Here is a 5,946-nt window from a genome sequence, read left to right as displayed (position 1 = left end):
CCGGCAGCTGGCGCCTGCTTGGTCCTGGGGCACCTGCCCCCCTTGGGAGGAGGAGTCTCTAGGTGTGGGGATCGTTGGTCACACACGAGTAACTGGAAGCCTTCCACGATGAACAGAATGTTCCCTGTGCTTGACAGGTACGCGGTGGGACCAGAGGCCGAAGCAGTTAGCACGGCCGGACCGCTGGACGCTCTCAGACGGGAACACACCCGGGAGCTTGCCAGCGGCCAGGGAGGTAGGACGCTCCATGAGGATGGTGTGTGGAACAAGGGGTCACAGGAGGCCACCCATGGACGACAGGATAGGGAGCTCCCGCATGCCCTCTGAGGGGGCGCTCAGAACCGCGGCTCAACACCCAGCATCTTCCTCGAATATGATTAATTCTTCCCGTCAGCAGGGAAGTTAAAACATTTTTATATTGAAGCCAACAAGAATATATCATGGTAAAAAAGCAAACATTGCATGATTTTTTTTTTTCTTTTAAGATTGAATTTTTAAAAGTGAGGTATGTTTTGTGTCTCCCCAGGCCTTGCTGAAGTGTCCATGGCAGTGTCGGCACTCGGGGCCCAAAGGACGGGAGCTTCAAGGGCCTACTGATGGTGAGGGGTCACTCCGGGGAGGTTCTCATCTGGGGGTGAGCTGGGAGCAGACCCGCGTTGGAAACAAGCGAGGCGGACGGTTTGCGAAGGACTGAAGCCAGGAGGCTGGCTTGGAACCTGCCAGAACGGCCAACGTAGAGGCCCCGTGGAGGGGACGATGGCTGGGAGGAGCAGAGGGGCTCCGCCCAGAAAGAACTCTGAGGCTCAGAGCCCGCGGCACTGGCTGGGACTGCAGGCCCTGTGAAGCATCTGGCATCCGCACCCCGCTCACCACGCCACCATGCTGTGTGCTTCACGACATCAGTAACCACACAGTGCGGCCCCACGGAGTGCTTCTCGCCCGTCCGGCAGTCTGTGGGCTCACACTCTCTGGAGCACATTCACCCGTGAGACAGCTGCTGAAGTAAGAGCGAACTGTCTGGAACTAAGTAGAACACAGCTCAGACAGGTGCCCAGGAGCACATCCGGAGCCCAAGGCCCCTCCAGCCTGTCACTGTCCCCTTGGTCCCAGGTGGTCAGAGGTTCCGTACAGGTGTTTCTGGAGAGAAGGCAAATGAGCAGTGTCTCTCGAGAAACTTTGTCCTTTTACTCGGAAAGGAATGCGCTCACCCAAATTTCCATCCGTGCTCACAGACAGGAACCGGGGCGCATGGCCCATGTGGCCGCAGGGAGCCTGGGAAGGTGAGCCGTCATTAGGAAGCATGGCCGCCCCAACACACTCAGGGTCCTCTCAGGGAACAAGGGGGTATGGTGGACAGGTGTCGGCTGACGTGGCTGTCCCCACCGTCCTGGGATGTGATTACCATTTTCATAATTTGACAGAGGAGGGGATTAAGGGACAGGCAAGCCAGGTCATTTCTTTCCTGAAGACTACATAGTAGACAGGCAACTGTGTCTCTGTGAGACCATAGGCTGCCTGAGGGCAGGACTGTGTGTTTGTCCTTTGCCCTGTGAAGCTGTGACCCCATCACCAGACACAATGTCACGTGGCCCGATGCCTGATCGAATGCCTCGTTGATGGCCCAGTAAAGTCCCATGCACGTCTCAAGCTTCCCCGTCCTCCATCTCAGAGGAAAGAGTTCCGGAAGCCTCCCCACCCCGGCATGCGGTTCCTCTGTAGTGTGGGTGTGCCAGGAGGACCAGGTTCGGCCGACTGCCAGCCCAGCCACGTTCAGCTGAGCTCACCAGGACCGAACAAGGCCTGAAGTGTCTCAAGGAGTGTTTTTAACAAGTTGTAAATAATATCTCACCAAGTCCCATCGCTGCCTAGAATTGATGCAGCTGATGAAAAGCAGTCCTGATCCCGTGAATCATTTGTCTGTTTACAAGAACATTTCATTTGCCTCCTTCCAGAAAGATGCACAGAACAGGCTTTAAATGGAGACGTAACTGGGACTGACATATGGGAAGACTGTGTTGCATTCTGATTCCTCACTGGCTCATGCGGTCTGTGCAAAAGAAGGGAAACTAATAATTACTGGGGACTTAAAAAAAATACAGATAATTTGTCTTGAGAAGAAACACGGGCATCTGCAGAATGATGACCTTATCTCCCCGTGGTCTGCTCTTGGGTCAGTAACGTGGCCGGTACCCTGCCATGTGATTACTGGCTTCAGGCCCGGCGCTCTCACTCTCGAAGAAAGGGCATACGTCTCGGCCTCCTGCAGAACCACGCCGCTCTTGCCCCCTGTTGCCCCTGCTAAGGCTGAGCATGGACCTCCGTATGTTGGCACATGAACTGAGAAATAAGCCTCTGGAAGAAAGTCGGAATATCCCTGATGGGGAAGTCTTTCCTGCTACAATGAGCATCCGTATGATAGTTGGGCTTAAGGAGGAAGAGGGGGGAGCTCGGATGACCAGGGTTGCATCAGCCAGCAAACTGAGCAGCCGTGCCACGTAACAAAGCATCCTGAACCTCAGTGGCTTGAGACAAAGGCTATTTTCTTCTCATGACCAGGGCTCTGTGGGTTGACCTCGCTACAGCTGATCTGGGCTGCCCTCGTTCTGGGGCGGGTGAGCGGGGCATGGCTCCAGGCTCCTCAGTAGACTCGGGTCTTTTCCTCGGGGTTTCTCCAAAGGGCACATCTGAAGTGGCGCCTCTGCCTGGTGCATAACCTTCTCGGGGGATCCCAGGAATGCAAACTCGCCCAACTCCGGGGCACAAGAACTTGGCAAGCCTCTGGCGGCTGCATCTACAAATATCTCATTAGCCCAGACAGGTCACATGGTCCACCCATGTCCATCTCCCTCTCAAGGGCAGGGAGCAGGGCCAGGCCTTGGGGCTGGGGGGGGTGGGGCGGGAGGGGGGTGGTACGTGGGGCTGGGGGAGGGGCCGTGGGGCGGGGGTGGGGGGATGTGGAGCTGAGGGAGAAGCCATGGGGCTGGGGGTGGGGCCGTGGGGCAGGGGAGGGGGGAATGGGGGCTGGGGGAGGGGCTGTGGGGTGGGGGGGGATGTGGGGCTAGGGGAGGGGCCGTGGGGCCGGGGGAGGGGCTGTGGGGCCAGGGGAAGGCTGAGAAGTAAGATCTATAATGAGGCAGTGAAGCCTTGGAAGCAGAGATTCAGTCTGTCCCAGAGGAAGCCATGGTGGGGGTGGGGTGGGGGGAGCAGAGAAACACAGGAGAAGCAGAGGGAATACACGAGTGGGCAGCAGGTAGAGTGTGCGTGGGGAGGGAAGGGGCGAATCTGTCCCAGATCCCCCAAATCTCAGTTTCAGCCCCAGAAAGATGAGAGCCACAGGTATAGGTGGGGCATTCCTGAGGGACACAGCCCACAGGTTGCCAAGATCCTCCATGATGGAAAGGTCACAGCAGCACCTGCCTTCCCCTGCAGAGAAGCTGTGACCCCTAATTTCCCCACAGTCAGTCGGTCTGTTAGCAAATACCCTGCCGCGCGTGGAGGTCTGGATGGCGGGCGGGCGAGCAGACCTGCGCCAGCGTGGGTCTCCTTCCCACCATCCTCGGCTGCCACCCGGCCTCTGTTCCCCGGGCCCCGCTTTTTTCGCCCATTCCCCAAATCGACTTCCCTGTTAGCGAGCGACACAGGCTGCCACTCCTTTAGGAGACCTCCCCTTCCCGGGGATTCTGCTTTGTGGGTCTCATTAGCATTTCCCTCCCGTCCCCCTGAACATTTCTCCTCAGTGTCTTTTCCTGGCGCATTCAAATGTTCAAAGAGGGGAATGTCGGCAGCACAGATGGCGAGAAGCACTTAACAGTAAATGGTCCAAAATCTTTTGCCTTGGAAGCGCCGGGAGCCTCCTGCTAGCAGCATGTCCTGTGATGTGGGGTTGGGTGGATGACGAGCTCCTCAAAGACCTGTGGGACCCCATGTGAGCAGTGACCCCAGTGACCTGCCCTGCCTCGTGTCATAAACGGCATTGGCGGAGTCCTTTGCACCGCCCTTCTGGGTCCTGGGGGCAGGCCTGCAGCCAAGGGAGCTGGACCGCCCAAGGCCTGGCAGGGGGCGGGTTGCTCTTCTGACCACCCCGCATGAGGGGAAGGGGCTCAGGCTTTACCTACAAATTTCAACACCTGCTTCTCCCACATCAGGGACCTTCCACCTGCCTTTCGCACCCTCCCGCACTCCCCCCTGCACTCCACTAAAACTGCCCCCGTGGTAGTCTGAGCTCCTGCCCACCCTCTTCCTGCCTCTTCATCATGCGTAAATGCTACCTCCTCCAGGAAGCCCCCCCTGATTCTCTGGCAGGAGTCATCCACACCGCCTCTCTTCTGGGGCGTTCATTACGGTGCAACTTATCTCCTTCCCCACCTGACTGCGCTTCCTGGCCATGGGGGATTTGCCTCAAGCTTTGCTTTCCCCCAGTACCTAGCTAATGATTCCAGTGGACTAGGTCCTCAGTAAATAGGCGAGGAATCATCAAATTGGTGTGGGAGTGGCAATCGGAGAAGCGACCTGATAAGTACTTAAGAGCTCCTGTCCCCAGCTTGTTGCTTTGGAAGAGAGGAGAGTGAAATCAGTCTTTATTGAATCTGCTCTTTGCAAAGTGATTTTGTGCTCTTTCATTGGGCCAAATACAATTATGAAGATGAATTATGACAGGCGGGCACCGCATGCCTGCATTACCGTGTGCTAGCTGTGTAATTAGTGGCTGGCATCTAGGAGGGGAGTTTGTTGGATGTTTCCATTAGAAAAAAAAAACACACATTATGATTCATAAAAAACAATGAGCAATGATATTTTCATTTTTATTGGTCATTTTAAAACATTTGCTGGTGACTTCCCCCGTGGTTTATAGGCACATGCTTGCATCTTTCAAAGTAAATCCAAAAACTTGTCGCAGAAACACAGTCTTACATGATTGTTCAGCTTCCTGCCATCGTGAAGCCCAAATGAACAACTTCCCAAGGCGGCAGGCGTGGGGTTCCTGGAGGGTTTTGACCCGGCCATACGGGTCACCCGGGGCAGAAGGACTCACATGAGAGTGAGCACTGACTGTCCAGCTGTCCTCCAGCCAAGGGGGTTTAAACCTGAGAGCATTTATCCTGTTGTGCATTTGAATTAAAACAGGATAAGCCCATCTAACAGGCATCAGTCCTTTCTGCAGATCATTAAGAGCAGGCTTGAGGTCCTGGTTGGGGGAGATTGAAAGCAGCACAGATGGGAACAAAGCCTGGGCTCTGGAGGGAGGGGCCTCCACAGCCTTCAGGATGCCCACAGGACCCACCCTCCTATCTGTACTGTGGAGCTGGACAGACCTCTGAGTAGGTGCGTGTGTGTGACTGTGATCATGTGTGTGTGAGCGTGTGAGCACGTGTCGTGTCTGTTATGGTGATCTCGTGTGTGTGAGCATGCATGTACACATGTGTGATTGTGTCTGTGTGTTAGTGCACAGGGAACATGTGTGTACATGTGCACATGTGTCTCCGTGTGAGTGTGCACATGTGGGTCATGTGCGTGCATGTGATCATGCATGTGTGATGTGTGTGATTGTGCGTGCATGTGAACGAGTGATTGTATGGGTGTGCATGTAAGTGTGTGTCCATGTGAGCACACATGACTGTGTGTTCCCATGTCTCCAGAAGTCCCCGTGGTGAGTGAGTGGGGACGAGAGGTCAGGATATGCTGCAGGGCTGGGGCTCCGTGCAGCATCAGGCGAGGCAGGGCAGCGGCCGGCAGGCAAGGGGGCCAGGCCCCATCTGTGTGTGCTCCTGGCTGCGCCCCATGGGCATGTGGCCTCTCCCTGAGCTGAGCGTGTCTGCCCCAGGCCCGCCAGCGCCTTGGACTTCTCTGGGACCGACACGCAGGTTACTCCTCCTGCATTTCCCCGCTGTGCCCGCTGCTCTGCCAGCCCCTGCGGTTCCCGCAAGCAGAGTCGCAGCGTGCCCGGGC

Source organism: Martes martes, assembly GCF_963455335.1.
Source record: "Martes martes genome assembly, chromosome: 16".
NCBI classification, from domain to species: domain Eukaryota; kingdom Metazoa; phylum Chordata; class Mammalia; order Carnivora; family Mustelidae; genus Martes; species Martes martes.
This window is presented reverse-complemented; position numbering follows the sequence as displayed.